Source organism: Tachysurus vachellii, chromosome 14 (assembly GCF_030014155.1).
Source record: "Tachysurus vachellii isolate PV-2020 chromosome 14, HZAU_Pvac_v1, whole genome shotgun sequence".
Lineage (NCBI taxonomy): Eukaryota > Metazoa > Chordata > Actinopteri > Siluriformes > Bagridae > Tachysurus > Tachysurus vachellii.
In genome coordinates this window covers 2,405,972-2,425,296 of record NC_083473.1, presented here as the reverse complement: position 1 = coordinate 2,425,296, position 19,325 = coordinate 2,405,972, and the positions used below count along the sequence as shown (strand labels likewise).

General features: G+C 42.5%; 1 protein-coding gene across 1 annotated transcript in view; it reads left to right on the top strand.

Annotated features, from left to right (window-relative positions):
• Positions 1–6,651: 6,651 nt before the first annotated feature.
• Positions 6,652–19,325, top strand: part of LOC132856857 (CMP-N-acetylneuraminate-beta-galactosamide-alpha-2,3-sialyltransferase 1-like) — a 44,429-nt gene continuing 31,755 nt past the window's right edge. The window contains exon 1 of the mRNA XM_060886703.1: positions 6,652–6,802. The gene's annotated coding sequence lies outside the window, so the exon portion shown is untranslated. The remainder of the gene's footprint in view (positions 6,803–19,325) is intronic.

The window sequence follows — 19,325 nt, the reverse complement described above, 5'->3', positions numbered from 1 at the left end:
ACCGCTGCAATCGCTGAGCGAACATTAATTCAATTCGATTTGATTTTATTTCTATAGCGCTTTTAAAAATCTGTATCGTCTCAAAGCAGATTTTCCAGAGCGCAAGAAATACAGTAGAAACAATTCTAGATTAATAGTAGACTTATAATTAAGTGTGTTTGTATTTATCCTCAATGATCAAGTCGTAGGTGACTGAGGTGACTGTAGAGAAGAAAAACTGGATGGAAGAGGAAGAAACCTTGAGATAATGAGACACAGAGACAATGTTCGGGTAGCAAAACTCGTCAAGGTTTACTGAGACTAACAGGAGGTATGTGAACAGAAGAAAGGTGCGGTCTCATCTATCATGATTATCATCAGTTTATAAAGTAGACACGTCAGCGGAATCAGACGTAGCGGTTAAGAAGTTTACTGATAGTCTGATGAGTTCGTTACTGAGTGTTAAGGCTCGGCGCACGTTTATCAGAACAGAACAGAAAGAATGTCCAGGTCAAAACAAATGATATCCCAGTCAGAGACGAGGTCATGAACAAACGGTATCATACAGTCAGCTCAGGGCCGAGCGTACAGAGATACGTTCAGATTATATCAGCGGATGTTGTTCTCTTCTGATTCAGTTGTTCTCTCAGAATATGTTTTTAAAGAAAATGATGACGTGGTTTTATTTGTAGTTTGCACTTTGTGAATATGCAGGTGTCAGACAGGTGACGTCAGACCGCATGTTTGTGTAAAAGCCTTTATATCACCTTCACTTTTTACTCAACAGTCATTAGCTGCCGTTAGATGAGATTAGATATTAGATCATATATGATATTAGATTTGTTAAAGCACGACAAAAGGACACACACACACACACACATACACACACATACACACAGGACATTATGCCATCATTACCGTCTGTTAGAGTAGTCAATATTACATTATTGTGTTATAAGTCATTATTACAGACCTGCTCCATTAATTTCAGGTTTAAATGGAAAGCTGAGCTCTTTATTTTATGTGTGCGTGCGTGTGCGTGTGCGTGCGTGTGTGGTTGTGTGTAAATTAACCAATGCACTGCAATAAAAATTCTGGCAACATTCTACATTCTGGACGGTGTGTGTGTGTGTGTGTGTGTGTGTGTGTGTGTGTGTGTGTGTGTGTGTGTGTGTGTGTGTGTGTGTGTGTGTGTGTGTGTGTGTGTGTGTAAAATAACCAATGGACTGCAATAAAAATTCTGGCAAAATTTATTATAAAGTACGAAGTCAAATAACTTTGTGGATTGTGGGAAAACATTCTACATCCTGGACGGTGTGTGTGTGTGTGTGTGTGTGTGTGTGTGTGTGTGTGTGTGTGTGTGTGTATGTATGTATGTGTGTGTGTGTGTGTGTGTATGTATGTGTGTGTGTGTGTGTGTGTGTGTGTGTGTGTGTGTGTGTGTGTGTGTGTGTGTGTGTGTGTGTGTGTGTGTGTGTGTATGGTGTGTGTGTGTGTGTGTGTGTGTGTGTGTGTGTGTGTGTGTGTATGGTGTGTGTGTGTGAGAGAGAGAGAGAGAGAGAGAGAGAGAGAGAGAGAGAGAGATGTACCTCAAGTTCTCTTTCACTCTAAGCTGCAGGGTTTAAAAGATTTACATAAAATCTGTGTGAACAAAAACTGACTGTGAGACAGTGGAAGAGAGAAAGAGAGAGAGAGAGAGAGAGAGAGAGAGAGAGAGAGAGAGAGAGAGAGAGAGAGAGAGAGAGAGAGAGAGAGAGATAGAGGGAGAGAGAGAGAGAGAGAGAGAGAGAGAGAGAGAGAGAGAGAGAGAGAGAGAGAGAGAGAGAGAGAGATTTTTTAATTTTCAGTTTAATTAGCATTTAGAAACTTCCAGATTTTTAAAAACAACGGTGAAAACAACATATGAAAAAGAAATAGCAAAGACATTAAAGTCCCCCTGAACCACTGGACAGCTGAGACCACCTCTAACCTTGAGGGTAAAACAGGCCTCAGAGTTGAACAATTTTAACCACAATAAAAAAATCTCTTCCTACAGCAAAAGTTTCAAGTAGCTGAAAAAGATAATTGTCATCAAACCTGTCAAAAGCTTTTGCAAGGTCTAAAGTCAGAAAACCTAAATCACATGATTTCAGCCTGCAGTCGGATCGCATCTCTAACAGGAAAAATCCTGTCCATCATGGAGCGGATCGACGTGCAATAGGACTTGATCAAATCTTGTATTCGCTGCATAAAAGTGACACAAATCTCCAGTTCTTAAGAAGTCCCAAGTCTGCTTTGACTTTACTGCTCATGTGCAGCTCACTGTAAGATTTCCATTTATAAAAGAGCTTCTTAACACCTTCAGCAAGTCTGTTCCTTAACCAGCTCCTCGATAGTCCATCAATTCCAGGTGCACGTCCCAGTGCAAGCTGATGAACCGCGTTGGCCACTTCTTGTAGTTCTAGACCAGTTCCTACAGTATGTAGCATGCTGCTGTGTTCAGGAGGCAGTTTAGGAAGCTCTCTGAGTAGCTCCTCAATGCAGGATGGGTCACGGGCCTCAGCACTGTAGAGCTCTATATAGAATCATGTGGTCTCTCTCCTTATTTCAGCTGCATCTTTTATTATGGTTCCATCTGCTTTTCTGAAGAAAAAAGGCACTGAAAGTGTCCATGTCTTTAATGCTGGATCTCATTAGGGCTGTTTTAGACTTCTTCATGAAGGAAGGAACTTAAAACTTTTCTTTCCAGTAAACCTTCCATACTCGCGTCAACCCCCCACCCCCACCCCCACCCCCATAGTAGTAATTTTGTGTTGACGTGCTAATACAATCTGTGCTTTCTTATATGTTCATAGTACACACACATATCTGTAAATTACTTCCTTATTATTACTTTATTTAACTTATTTAACTCGTGTAAACACTGTATATCCTGCACTTGCGGCTTTTGCGCTCTGGTTACTTTTTTTCATTGTACTTTTACATGTGTAATGACAATAAAGTTTAATCTAATCTAATCTAATCTAATCTAATCTATATTTATTGTGACTAAGTGATTAGGGTGCATGCTTGCATTAAAAAATATATAAAAATAAAAAAGATTAGAACATGTTCAGTCTTGCAGCAGTAATCCATGTATCGGTGACTTTAATCTATGTGTATTGTTTAATTCCATGTTTTTTTTCCCCTGCACACATGAACCAAGCTGCACTGACTGATGAACCCCTGTAATACGTTAGCGGACTGTGGGTGTGATTCCTCCCCATTTCTATCTAAGGTGACGTCGGTAGTGTAATTCCAGTCCCGTCTTATTACCACTAAAGATCTGCTGCTGCTCTGCTTTAGGACATTCTCGAGTTCATTAAAAAGTTCTGCCCTCTCACTGGGGGCGTTTTTGGGGCGTATATATTTATGAACATGAACCCGTTTATTTCTGTCTGCACCATTAAAACCCTTCCCTGTTCTATCTCTGTTACTCACGTGTTAGTCTCACCCAGTGTTCTGTTAAAAAGTATTGCCACCCCTGCTCTCTATGAAAGGGCTTTTCTCTCCCCCACATTGCCCAATCTGTCTCATTAGCCTGTTCACTACGAGTCTCTTGCAAAGAAAGTTACATCTAATTTTTTTTTTACACTAAATCAGTTCTTTGCACTACCGCTCTTTTTTCTGTCCTCACCACCGTTAATGATTAGAGACCCTATTTTTAGTTTCTCCATTGAGAGGAATAAAAGAAGGAAAAAGAAAGAACAAGTAAAAACAGCATTGCAGACAGAAGAGAACAATCAGTGTGATGACATCATTTCCTCTTTCTTTTAACAATGGACTTTCATGACTTTACTAAATGAAGTCATCACACTCCATCTGCTGCTCCATTTGAGAACTTGCCGGCTCCCCAGCCCTGTCTGACCCCCTGACCCCCTGCCCGTTCTAGCACGTCTGCCCTGCTCTGTATGTTCACATTTTCTCCTCTACACCTTTCTCCAGCATCTTCTGCACATCTGACCCGTCATTTAGTTTCTCAGTTTCTTTTCTTTTGTCTATCTATTTAACACCATCCACCTGTTCAGCACCTGGTCACTGTTCTTTCCTCCAGCAGCATCTAACTGCCCCATACCACTTCTTGTTCCCACCTGCCTCTCTGCCCTGACTCCACTGCGCCCAGCTGCCTCACTTTCCTGTATTTTGTGTGGACAGACAAACTCTTTGTGCCCAATGTTCCCACACTCCAAACACCTCATATTCCCCTTACTGGCATACAGCATGTATGATTTCCCATCATACCATATTCACAAAAATATACTCATTCAAAAACATGTACTGTGTGCCTGAAAATGACGACATGCTCCAGTGTGTGGTTTTTAAAGTTAAGCCAAACCATTCTCACGCTGCTCACGATCTTCAATGGAATAAAGAGTCACAAGCTCTCGAGTCACAAGCTCCATGTCTTTTACAAACACCACCACAGCTTTATTCATCTGTCATGCTGGCATTATGTTTTCACATCTCTCCTACTCTCTAGCACCTGCTCCCACCGACACCTCGGAACTCACCTCACACCGCACCCCATGCCAGAGCGACAGAAGGCAGGTTCCACTGCTCCGGTGGGCCGCCATCCTTACACTCCGACGTGAGATCAACATCTCTCTGTGGCGACAAATAAATCTATTTTCACTACTTACTTGTTAGTAGCATTAGTTTCTGCCAAGTGATTGTATTTTAATGTTTCAGTGCTCTATAAGAAAAGTATTAAAGTACAAAAAGAGAAGTATGACAGTCAGAAATACAGGCTGATAGATAGATAGATAGATAGATAGATAGATAGATAGATAGATAGATAGATAGATAGATAGATAGATAGATAGATAGATAGATAGATAGATAGATAGATAGATAGATAGATAGATAGATGTATTAACAGATGTGACTAACCTGCACTCTCTGTTCCTCCAGTTAAACACTCTGAGTTCCTGTCTCTTCTCTTCTCTTCTCTTCTCTTCTCATCTCTTCTCGTCTCTTTTCGTCTCGTCTCTTCTCGTCTCTTCTCTCTGAAACTCTTCTCTTTGAAACTCTTCGCCAGATTTCAGGCTGAACCCCGCTGACTGTTTCATGAACTGAACTGTACTCTAACAATATTCATTAAAGGTCAACATAAAGCATCCCTTAAAGCTACTCTGTAGAGAATCTGCCACATCTGTTTTTATTAAAAGGTAAGATGGGATTTTTGCTGTACTGATATCTCTTTGCTTTAGTCAGCTTCAGTGGAATTATAGTGAAGTTGTTTTTTGTAATTAACATGGTGAGATTAGCTAACTGAGAAATCTGTAAGCATCTCAGAAATCATAACACCATGTCAAACCTTCCCTGCCTTCCCTACACTGCCACAATTTACCATCTTCTTATAGTTACTTCCAGCATGATTTCTGTATTCTTCAGTGAGCTTCACATCTGAATCCAGTAGAACACCTTAGGGATGTGGAAGGATGGGAGATTAAGAGCATGAAAGTGCTCGGGGAAACCTGCAGGAATTGCCAGATGCAATCAACTGAACGTGGTGAAGAATTTCAAGGGAATGTTTCAAACGTCTTGTTGAATCCGTGCCAAGAAGAACTGAAGTTATTATGTATTATAATACCCAGGATCGGTCCAGTGTTCCTAATAAAGTGCTCATTGATTGGATTAATGATGCTAAAAGACCCTGGATTGACTGGCCAGGTTAGTCACGTGGCTCTGATCGAGTTGAACGCTTCATTCATTCATTCATTCATCTTCTACCGCTTATCTGAACTACCTCGGGTCACGGGGAGCCTGTGCCTATCTCAGGCATAATCGGGCATCAAACACCCTGGATGGAGTGCCAACCCATCACAGGGCGCACACACACACACACACACTCTCATTCACTCCAGACAATTTTCCAGAGATGCCAATCAACCTACCATGCATGTCTTTGGACCGGGGGAGGAAACCGGAGTACCCGGAGGAAACCCCCGAGGCACGGGGAGAACATGCAAACTCCACACACACAAGGTGGAGGTGGGAATCGAACCCCGACCCTGGAGGTGTGAGGCGAACGTGCTAACCACTAAGCCACCGTGCCCACCTGAACGCTAAATTATGGGGTAATATTTAGAGGACATGATAAAGTGTTTGGGGGGCACGGTGGCTTAGTGGTTAGCACGTTCGCCTCACACCTCCAGGGTCGGGGTTCGATTCCCGCCTCCACCTTGTGTGTGTGGAGTTTGCATGTTCTCCCTGTGCCTCGGGGGTTTCCTCCGGGTACTCCGGTTTCCTCCCCCGGTCCAAAGATATGCATGGTAGGTTGATTGGCATCTCTGGAAAAATTGTCCCTAGTGTGTGATTGTGTGAGTGAATGAGAGTGTGTGTGTGCCCTGCAATGGGTTGGCACTCCGTCCAGGGTGTATCCTGCCTTGATCCCCGATGACGCCTGAGATAGGCACAGGCTCCCCGTGACCCGAGGTAGTTCAGATAAGCGGTAGAAGATGGATGGATGGATGGATAAAGTGTTTGTGCGTAATACACTGCCCAGGTACGCACCTGTTGATGGCACCCGCTCCTGCGCGGGTATGTAAGAGAGAGGGGGCGTGGTTAGTGAAAAGGGTGTGTCTCCGGTATCACTGTGTTGTCGGTGTTGCTGTGTGGCACAGAAGCGGAGTGGCTCTTCATACACACCGCTGTGTTGTTCTCCATCACGGGGTGCAGAAGGACACACCGCACACACCGGGATCTGTAACGCAGCGCTCGCGGGGGAGGATGTGCGACTGTGGTGCTGTTATCATCCAGCGGTTGCCACAAGAGCGGATCAGCGTTTCTCTGTGAGTCTGATGTAAGTAAACACGTTCCATATCCCTCTGTGTGTTCTACACTTTTTATTTATTCATTTCTTTTTATTGTGTGATTTCTGTGCCATTAAACACGCGGTCGCGCGCCAACTGATCCGGAGCTGTAATAAACACTTATTCAGAGACGTTTCCACGTGTGAGAGATGATCATCGTTTCACACGCGAGCATATAAACGTGTGTGAACGTTAACTGAACTCCTTATTCAGTCAGTGTGGCGTATGTAGCTGAATCTTACAGATCGGACGCACTGCAACCCTCAATGCCTCCTGTATATCACATTAACACTGTAGCGCGCGCACATCTGTATGAGTACCACAGGTGTTAAGCTGCACAACTGCTGCTACTCTAACAATGTATGAGATGAGCACTAACACCTAGTGAATTAACTCTATAACAAATTCAACTCCTATTCTAGTAGTTTAACTCTAATGAAGTGAATTAACTCTAATAAAAAAATAAAAATAGTAATAAAAACTCATAGAATAGGGAATTAACACTAATAGTCATGAATAAACTCATCCAGTCTTTTAATACAAATAATGCTGATTTAAACACTTGAGGTTCTGAATGGACACTTCCAGTGCTGCATTAACACTGCCAGTGCTTCAGGTGTTACTTCACATCTGAATTAACACTAATGTTCTTGTATGAACTCTTAGAGTGTTGCATTAACATTGATGCTAATAGCATTAACAGCCTACCTATATCTGCTGAATTAACACTAATGGTATTACGTGAATGCTGACAGTTCATACTGTATGAATAGTGTACATGTAGTGTTGATAAAAGCATTCTATTAACACCTACACTGTGTGATTAAAACTGATACTACTGAATTAACATGTATGGTGTTGGATTAACTCATCTAGTATTGCATTAACAACTATACTGCTTTCCTTGAGTGTTACATTCAAATCTTTGATGTTGCGTTAATGTATACATTAACACAATCGGTACGAAAAACCTATAGTACAAAACATACACTTAATGTGTTGCATTAGTAGATAAAGGGTTTGATTATTTGTAGAGTCAGTAGAGTCTGTAGGTGTTAATGAAAATCTGTAGTTCTTAATGAGACACTGTAGAGTCTGTAGGTCTTAATGAGACACTGTAGAGTCTGTAGGTGTTAATGAGAGTCTGTAGGTCTTAATGAGACACTGTAGAGTCTGTAGGTGCTAATGAGAGTATATAGGTGTTAATGAGAGTCTGTAGGTGTTAATGAGACACTGTAGAGTCTGTAGGTGTTAATGAGACACTGTAGAGTCTGTATGTGTTAATGAGACACTGTAGAGTCTGTAGGTGTTAATGAAAGTCTGTAGGTCTTAATGAGACACTGTACAGTCTGTGGGTGTTAATGAGAGTCTATAGGTGTTAATGAGAGTCCGTCTGTGTTAATGAGACACTGTAGAGTCTTTAGGTGTTAATAAGATGCTGTAGAGTCTTTAGGTGTTAATGAGAGTATATAGGTGTTAATGAGAGTCTGTAGGTGTTAATGAGACACTGTAGAGTCTATAGGTGTTAATGAGAGTCTGTAGGTGTTAATGAGACACTGTAGAGTCTGTAGGTGTTTATGAAAGTCTGTAGGTGTTAATGAGACGCTGTAGAGTCTGTAGGTGTTAATGAGACACTGTAGAGTCTATAGGTGTTAATGAGAGTCTGTAGGTGTTAATGAGACACTGTAGAGTCTGTAGGTGTTTATGAAAGTCTGTAGGTGTTAATGAGACGCTGTAGAGTCTGTAGGTGTTAATGAGACGCTGTAGAGTCTGTAGGTGTTAATGAGATGCTGTAGAGTCTGTAGGTGTTAATGAGATGCTGTAGAGTCTGTAGGTGTTAATGAGACGCTGTAGAGTCTGTAGGTGTTAATGAGATGCTGTAGAGTCTGTAGGTGTTAATGAGATGCTGTAGAGTCTGTAGGTGTTAATGAGATGCTGTAGAGTCTGTGTTCTGGATAAACAGCAGGTCTCACTGAGGTATTTGTAGAGAGTGAAGCTCCAGTAGAGAATGATGGGATGTGAACAGTCGTGTTTACATGCAGCTTTAATCAGAAGATAATTATCCAAGTGGAATAAAAATGTTCATGCCGATGCTCAGCTAAATGAGAAGAGAATAATCCAGCCGAGGCCAGTTTGAGTGAGATGTGTATCTGTGTTTGTGTGTTTAATAATCATCTAAACACAGGAATAATCAGTGTGTTAAGTTCTAAACTCGTCTACACCTCAGGGTTAGATCAGTTGGTCCTGGGCAAAAATATACCTTAAAAAATAAGCTCTGTGTTTGCCTTGTCTGTGTTTGTTTGGCTGTGTGTGTTTGGCTGTGTGTGTCTGTGTGTTTGGCTGAGTGTGTTTGGCTGTGTGTGTCTGTGTGTTTGGCTTTGTGTCTGTGTGTTTGGCTGTGTGTGTTTGGCTATGTGTGTCTGTGTGTTTGGCTGTGTGTGTTTGGCTGTGTGTGTTTGTGTGTTTGGTTGTGTGTGTTTGGCTGTGTGTGTCTGTGTGTTTGGCTGTGTGTCTGTGTGTTTGACTGTGTGTGTTTGGATGTGTGTGTCTGTGTGTTTGGCTGTGTGTGTTTGTGTGTGTGTGTGTGTGTGGGTGTGTGTGTGTGTGTTTGGCTGTGTGTGTCTGTGTGTTTGGCTGTGTGTGTTTGTGTGTTTGGCCGAGTGTGTTTGGCTGAGTGTCTGTGTTTGGCTGTGTGTCTGTGTTTGGCTGTGTGTGTCTGTGTGTTTGGCTGTGTGTGTCTGTGTGTTTGGCTGTGTGTGTCTGTGTGTGTTTGGCTGTGTGTGTCTGTGTGTTTGGCTGTGTGTGTTTGGCTGTGTGTGTTTGTGTGTGTGTGTGTGTGTTTGGCTGTGTGTGTTTGGCTGTGTGTGTGTGTGTTTGGCTGTGTGTGTTTGGCTGTGTGTGTGTGTGTGTTTGGCTGTGTGTGTTTGTGTGTCTGTGTGTATTTGGCTGTGTGTGTCTGTGTGTGTTTGGCTGTGTGTGTTTGGCTGTGTGTTTGGCTGTGTGTGTTTGGCTGTGTGTGTTTGTGTGTGTGTGTGTGTGTGTGTTTGGCTGTGTGTGTTTGGCTGTGTGTGTGTGTGTGTGTTTGGCTGTGTGTGTCTGTGTGTTTGGCTGTGTGTGTTTGGCTGTGTGTGTTTGGCTGTGTGTGTCTGTGTGTTTGGCTGTGTGTGTTTGGCTGTGTGTGTTTGTGTGTGTGTGTGTGTTTGGCTGTGTGTGTTTGGCTGTGTGTGTGTGTGTTTGGCTGTGTGTGTTTGGCTGTGTGTGTTTGGCTGTGTGTGTCTGTGTGTTTGGCTGTGTGTGTTTGTGTGTCTGTGTGTATTTGGCTGTGTGTGTTTGGCTGTGTGTGTCTGTGTGTTTGGCTGTGTGTGTTTGGCTGTGTGTGTCTGTGTGTTTGGCTGTGTGTGTGTGTGTGTGTGTGTGTTTGGCTGTGTGTGTTTGGCTGTGTGTGTGTGTGTGTGTGTGTTTGGCTGTGTGTGTTTGGCTGTGTGTGTTTGGCTGTGTGTTTGGCTGTGTGTGTTTGGCTGTGTGTGTCTGTATGTTTGGCTGTGTGTGTTTGGCTGTGTGTGTCTGTGTGTTTGGCTGTGTGTGTTTGGCTGTGTGTGTTTGGCTGTGTGTGTCTGTGTGTTTGGCTGTGTGTGTCTGTGTGTTTGGCTGTGTGTGTCTGTGTGTGTGTTTGTGTGTTTGTGTTGTGTTTTATATTTAAGAGGATGTTGCGTTTATGCTCCAGATGTTTTTCTTAAGTATTTTTCCCTCCTGTGTGTTTGTTCCTGTTTTGCAAAAGAAATTGTGTTTTGTTTTTACTTTCACTGCAGAAGTCGTGTGAGATAAAAAAAACACACCCACTGCTCAAAACCAAAATCTAATCCCATGCAAATACCTAAGCAGCTATTTATTACACAAACACCACACAGTGTTCGAGTAGCAAAACTCTTCATCAGGAAATATTTAAACGTAAAAATCACTGAGTACTCGGTCTGATCTACCAGCAGCGTTTATAAAGTAGACACGTCAGCAGAATCAGACGTTTACTGATAGTCTGACGAGTTCGTTAGGGAGTGTTTAGGCTCGGCGCACGTTTATCAGAACAGAACAGAAAGAATTTCCAGGTCAAAACAAATGATATCGCCGTCAGAGACGAGGTCATGAACAAACGGTATCATACAGTCAGCTCAGGGCCGTCACGAATGGCTCAGGGGAAGAAGCTCCTCCTTATTCTCTGTTTACTTTCAAAGTGTGGAAACAGATTATCTTCACTCGGTCCAGTAAAGCTTGCTGTAGATAGGCTCCAGGTCAGGGAGCTCGGTGCCGTGGAACACCTTCTCGTCGGTCCTGATCTATTCAGAACGCACCGTTCGCTCAGAAACGAGAGAAACACTGAGAGAAAAATGTCTGAGAGTTTTGTGTTAAAAATCATTGCAGTGTTGTGAAGATCCATGACTTGTTCCTGAGTTAATGAGTGAATAAAATACAGAGCGGCGTGCAGCATCGTTTAAAGCACGATTAATAAATAATATGCACAGAAACTGGATCTGCGATAAATTTGCTAAAGTAATGCAGTTCAGGAGCACGACGTGATCACCGACACACTTCCTACACCTGCATTCAGGTTAAATATTTTATGGTAAAGTGTTTAAAAATAAATATGAGGTCGGACGACGCCTTGAGACGGGACGTGAAGTCGTTCTCTTTACCGCTGAACACAGAGCAGGTTTATCTGATTATTATTTATTTATTTATATGATTTTAGTCATTCAAATCTCATATAAAAATAAATAAATAAAGTTTGCTGCATATTTATGACTTTGAGTGACATAAAGGGGATGGATTTGGTTTTAGAATAGTTTTAAAGTAATCATTTATTGGAGGACAGTCAGGAGGTCAGTTTGGACAGGAGGACAGTCAGGGGGTCAGTTTGGACAGTCAGGAGGTCAGTTTGGACAGGAGGACAGTCAGGGGGTCAGTTTGGACAGTCAGGAGGTCAGTTTGGACAGGAGGACAGTCAGGAAGTCAGTTTGGACAGTCAGGAGGTCAGTTTGGACAGGAGGACAGTCAGGAAGTCAGTTTGGACAGTCAGGAGGTCAGTTTGGACAGGAGGACAGTCAGGGGGTCGGTTTGGACAGTCAGGAGGTCAGTTTGGACAGTCAGGAGGTCAGTTTGGACAGGAGGACAGTCAGGAGGTCAGTTTGGACAGTCAGGAGGTCAGTTTGGACAGGAGGACAGTCAGGAGGTCAGTTTGGACAGTCAGGAGGTCAGTTTGGACAGGAGGACAGTCAGGGGGTCGGTTTGGACAGTCAGGAGGTCAGTTTGGACAGTCAGGAGGTCAGTTTGGACAGGAGGACAGTCAGGAGGTCAGTTTGGACAGTCAGGAGGTCAGTTTGGACAGGAGGACAATTGGGAGGTCAGTTTGGACAGGAGGACAGTCAGGAGGTCTGTTTGGACAGGAGGACAGTCAGGAGGTCAGTTTGGACAGGAGGACAGTCAGGAGGTCACTTTGGACAGGAGGACAGTCAGGGGGTCTGTTTGGACAGGGGGACAGTCAGGAGGACTGTTTGGACAGGAGGACAGTCAGGAGGTCACTTTGGACAGTCAGGAGGTCAGTTTGGACAGGAGGACAGTCAGGAAATCAGCCATTTAACTGAAGTAACAATATAGATTTGATTATGATCATGATATAAGACACATGACACGCCAGACATAAGTAAAGTGCTGTTCAGATGATATTAGTTTACTGAATGTGTGTGTGTTAAATAACGTGCAGTAGATATGAACGACTGACATGTGATAAGTGATGTGTATAAATCACAGCAGGGACCTGTTCATTTTACAGCAGCTAAAATATGGCCTGATCCTTCCAGACATGTAGAGTACACACAGATCTAATCCCATAATAATTACATTCTCCATCTCATCACCAGAACCTAATCCTGTATGAATAGAGTCTGATCTGAGCTTTCAAAGTAAACCAGCTCTTCACCTTCAGGTTCTGGGCCTTTATTCATATTTTAGCAGTAAATATTAACAGTGCATGTTCTAGCGGTTAATCGCCGAGCTGCTGTGTGCATGTCAGGCTTCAGGAAATGAACCCTCCTGGACATCGTGAGCGTGAGGCTGAACTCTACATCCTGCCCTGATTAATAACGAAGCACAGATGCTAAACGATGCCGTTTGGCTCAGCTGAGGAACTCACTCGTGATAACCAAAGCACTGGTGTCACATTTAGTCGTAGATCAGCGTGAGTCCTTCACTTCTGTTTACTTCAGTTCAGTTTTATTTCTGTAGAGCTTTAACCACAGATATCACCACAAAGATCTGTGTGTGTGTGTGTGTGTGTGTGTGTGTCTTGATAAAAGCACAAGCTTATTCTTTTTCTCCTCCCAACACCATGGAGTCCATTGTTTGTGTCTGAACTCAGCGCTCTGTCCAAGTGCACAATGTTTTCCTTTTGTCCCTTTTTTAGAGCTCTTTGTGTCCTTCTGCTATTGTTTGTTCTTTCTGCATGAACACCACCGTTTGTACGACAGCCTTCATCTGGGAAAGAAGCAGGTGTTAAACATGTTTGAGATTACACACACACACACACACACACACACACACACACACACCTTTCTCTTACTCACACACACAAACACATGTACACAAAAATACACACACACATACACACACCTTTCTCTTACACACACACACACACACCTTTCTCTTACTCACACACACACACACACACATACACAAACACATGTACACAAAAATACACACACACACATACACACACCTTTCTCTTACACACACACACACACCTTTCTCTTACTCACACACACACACACACACACACACACACACACACACACCTTTCTCTTACTCACACACACAAACACATGTACACAAAAATACACACACACATACACACACCTTTCTCTTACACACACACACACACACACCTTTCTCTTACTCACACACACACACACACACACACACACATACACAAACACATGTACACAAAAATACACACACACACATACACACACCTTTCTCTTACTCACACACACAAACACATGTACACAAAAACACACACACACACCTTTCTCTTACTCATACACACACAAACACATGTACACAAAAACACACACACACATACACACACATACACACACATTTCTCTTACTCACACACACACAAACACATGTACACAAAAACACATACACACACACCTTTCTCTTACTCACACACACAAACACATGTACACAAAAACACATACACACACCTTTCTCTTACTCATACACACAAACACATGTACACAAAAACACACACACATACACACACCTTTCTCTTACTCACACACACAAACACATGTACACAAAAACACATACACACACACACCTTTCTCTTACTCACACACACACAAACACATGTACACAAAAACACACACATACACACACCTTTCTCTTACTCACACACACTCACACACCTTTCTCTTACTCACACACACACAAACACATGTACACAAAAACACACACACACACACACACACATACACACACCTTTCTCTTACTCATACACACACAAACACATGTACACAAAAACACACACACATATACACACACATACACACACCTTTCTCTTACTCACACACAAACACATGTACACAAAAACACATACACACACACCTTTCTCTTACTCATACACACAAACACATGTACACAAAAACACACACACACATACACACACCTTTCTCTTACTCACACACACAAACACATGTACACAAAAACACATACACACACACACCTTTCTCTTACTCACACACACACAAACACATGTTCACAAAAACACACACACATACAGTACACACACCTATTCTTACTCACACACACAAACACATGTACACAAAAACACATACACACATACACCTTTCTCTTACTCATACACACACAAACATGTACACAAAAACACACACACATACACACACCTTTCTCTTACTCACACACACAAACACATGTACACAAAAACACATACACACACACACCTTTCTCTTACTCACACACACACAAACACATGTACACAAAAACACATACACACACACACCTTTCTCTTACTCACACACAAACACATGCACACAAAAACACATACACACACACAAACCTTTCTCTTACTCACACACACAAACACATGTACACAAAAACACACACACATACACACACCTTTTGCTTACTCACACACACACAAACACATGTACACAAAAACACACACACCTTTCTCTTACTCACACACACACACAAACACATGTACACAAAAACACACACACATACACACACCTTTCTCTTACTCACACACACAAACACATGTACACAAAAACACACACATACACACACCTTTCTCTTACTCACACACACAAACACATGTACACAAAGCACATACACACACACCTTTCTCTTACTCATACACACACAAACACACACATTTCTCTTACTCATACACACAAACACATGTACACAAAGCACACACACAAAAACACACACATACACACACACCTTTCTCTTACTCATACACACACATACACACACACACACCTATCTCTTACTCATACACACACAAACACCTGTACACAAAAACACACACACCAAAACACACATGCACACACACCTTTCTCTTACTTATACACACACAAACACATGTACACAAAAACACACACACAAAAACACACACACACCTTTCTCTTACTCATACACACACAAACACATGTACACAAAAACACACACACCAAAACACACACACACCTTTCTCTTACTCATACACACATAAACACATGTACACAAAAACACACACAAAAACACACACACACACACATCTTTCTCTTAATCACACACACATACACACACACACCTTTCTCTTACTCACACACACACATTCACTGAAATTCATGTGTAAATTAAAACCCCTCTGTATCTAGTCCAAGTGTTTCTCCTATATTAAATGTCCATCATGTCTGAGCTTCTCTATCAGACTCGTTCTTGGAACAAAGATTTGATTTAAAGCAGTTGATTTTACGCAGTTCAGTCACGTCACATTCAAGTAAACACATTACCCGTCATCATGCTTCCATACACGAGTGTGTTTGATTTGTGTTTATCAATGTGTGTGTACAGTGTTGTGTGTGTAGTGTGTGTAGTGTGTATGTAGTGTGTGTGTAGTGTTGTGTGTGTAGTGTTGTGTGTGTAGTGTTGTGTGTGTAGTGTTGTGTGTGTAGTGCTGTGTGTGTAGTGTCTATGTAGTGTGTGTGTAGTGTTGTGTGTGTAGTGTTGTGTGTGTAATGTGTGTGAAGTGTTTGTAGTGTGTGTGTGTGTGTGTAGTGTTGTGTGTAGTGTGTGTGTAGTGTGTGTGTAGTGTTGTGTGTGTAGTGTCTATGTAGTGTGTGTGTAGTGTTGTGTGTGTAGTGTTGTGTGTGTAGTGTTGTGTGTGTAATGTGTGTGAAGTGTTTGTAGTGTGTGTGGTGTTGTGTGTGTAGTGTTGTGTGTAGTGTTGTGTGTAGTGTGTGTAGTGTGTGTGTAGTGTTGTGTGTGTAATGTGTGTGTAGTGTGTGTGTAGTGTTGTGTGTGTAGTGTGTGTGTAGTGTTGTGTGTGTAGTGTTGTGTGTGTAGTGTCTATGTAGTGTGTGTGTAGTGTTGTGTGTGTAGTGTTGTGTGTGTAATGTGTGTGAAGTGTTTGTAGTGTGTGGTGTTGTGTGTAGTGTGTGTGTAGTGTTGTGTGTGTAGAGTGTGTGAAGTGTGTGTAGTGTGTGTAGTGTGTATGTAGTGTTGTGTGTAGTGTGTGTGTAGTGTTGTGTGTGTAGTGTGTGTGTTGTGTGTGTAGTGTGTGTGTAGTATGTGTGTAGTGTTCTGTGTGTGTAGTGTGTGTGTTGTGTGTGTAGTGTTGTGTGTAGTGTTGTGTGTGTAGTGTGTGTGGTGTTGTGTGTGTAGTGTGTGTGAAGTGTGTGTAGTGTGTGTGTGTAGTGTTGTGTGTGTAGTGTGTGTGTAGTGTTGTGTGTGTAGTGTTGTGTGTGTAGTGTGTGTAGTGTGTGTGAAGTGTGTGTAGTGTGTGTGTAGTGTTGTGAGGTGTTTTGACATTTTTGATCTGATTGTGTATTCTGTATGTAAAATGCCACCAGCCTCCAGTCATTAAAAAAAGCCCTGAGAGATAAAAGTGTTGAGTGATGTGTTGAGTGATGTGTTGAGTGGTGTGTTGAGTGATGTGTTGAGTGGTGTGTTGTTATTAACGGGGCGTTTAAGAACCGCACACAAGGCTCTTCTCAGTGTGTCAGCGATGTTTCTAAAAACCAGCTGATCTCCTCTCTGCTCTGACGGCTCGCTCTCTGTGTTGGTGCTGTTTGAGTGTTTCTCCTTCAGAAGCTCCTCTCTGCATGGGGGAGGGGGGGTGTCAGTGACATCCGCTCGTTACGACGACCTACAAAAGTTCACTAGTCTGGTGCTCATTTCTGCTGGTGATGTAGCTGAAGTTTGATCAGGATGCTGAGAGGAACATCATCTGATCTCCAGATCGTGTTCTTTGTTCTAGGCAGAAGGAGCACTGGAGGTCAGGGTATATCATCTTCTAGTATTCATATCTCCCTGTCCATCTTCTCAATGTTGCCCTTTAATATTGTGTGTGTGTGTGTGTGTGTGTGTGTGTGTGTTTTCCCAACATCTGTCCACATCCCTAAGAAATCCTCTAGTCTTCTTCTGTCTGATGTTGATCCTGAACCAATAAGATCTGGTCTTTTCAGTTCAGACATCATCTTTGACGATGATGATGATGATGATGATGATGATGTAATCTGAAAATATAGCGAGATCTACCTTCTCCTCCAAAAGTACTGGAACGCTAATATCGATTCTGTTTGAGATGAACATGAGATGATGAACCAGGATTTCAGCACAGAAATATTGGCACGTGACTGACGTGTTTCTTGTTGCGCAGGTTACGCTGCTAGATTGATGGATTGATGGTTTGAATAATTAATAGCTTCGAATCTGTTCTTGGTTTGAGGCCTGTTTCACCTGTTGAAGTGCATTCACTAAATTCCAGGGGTTTCGTTACCACGACGTAAAGTGGGCGTGTTTCCGGAGGTCTTGGAAAAACACCCTCTTTCAAAAAAAAGAGCAAACCTACGATGGATAATGAAGGACAAAACAGTCAAACAGGCAGATTTTATATTTTATATCTATTATGATTTATTATCTTACAGTTAAACTATTCACTCATTCATCTTCTACCGCTTATCCGAACTACCTCGGGTCACGGGGAGCCTGTGCCTATCTCAGGCGTCATCGGGCATCAAGGCAGGATACACCCTGGACGGAGTGCCAACCCATCGCAGGGCACACACACACACACACACACTCTCATTCACTCACTCAATCCGAAACCGGAGTACCCGGAGGAAACCCCCGAGGCACAGGGAGAACATGCAAACTCCACACACACAAGGCGGAGGCGGGAATCGAACCCCCAACCCTGGAGGTGTGAGGCGAATGTGCTAACCACTAAGCCACCGTGACCCCTTCAGTTAAGATATTTTCGAAAACAAATAAACAACCAAATACTACGGTTAGGGTTAGGGTTAGATTATCAAATAGGCCACGCCTACCTGATGACGCAATATCTGTTACGCTGTTCTGAAATCTCTGGAAATAAGTGCGTCCCACCTGTGAAGACCAGAGAGCTTTATGTGGGAGAAAAGTAAGCCATTATGAAGCTGAGAAAAGAAGTGACATCTAAAAGCTTTAGGAATAAACAGAACATCATGGAATGTCCTTAAGGAGAAAGAAAGCACTGGTGTGCTGAGCAACCAGACCTGGTCAACAGCAGCTCATGATAGAAACCTTGTGAGATCTTTGAAGAAAAAAAAAACCCAAAACATCACCAACAAGCTTCACAGGGCTGGGTGAAGTTCTCACAGTCCATTGTTCAGAAAGCTCTCATCAGCAAGAAGGATCAAAAGAACAGAGTGAAATTTACAAAGAAATACAGAGGAAAGACCAGAGCTAACGCCACCTGAGCAGCCTGAGCATGTTCTTCTAATGAAGTGTTCCAGCAGCTCAGGTTTCCTGGTGTTTAGGTCTACACTTTTACATGGTGGAAAACAAACTCAGACATTAATAATTCACATTAAATGACGCAGTGCATCATCATCGGCTGAATCAGTAACACACACGGTGGTGGTAGCATCGAGGCTTGGGCTTGCATGGCTGCTTCTATACAGATGATGAAGCTCATGATGGTTCAGCAAAAATAATTCAGACGTCTACAGAAACGTTGTGTCTGATCATTTACAGAGAAATGTGTCTGAAATGCGTCTCTCATTTAGTTTGTCTCCATGTGTTCTACATCATATACTCATGTTTAAGGAATTGTTTCTTCCCGTCCCTGCATTTCTCTCTGATATTAAAAAATAAAGTCCCCACTGTCTGATTCTCTGTGAGAGAGAATGAGAAGAACGAGAGAATAGATGAGGACGAGAAAGAGAGAATAGAAGAGGACGAGAACGAG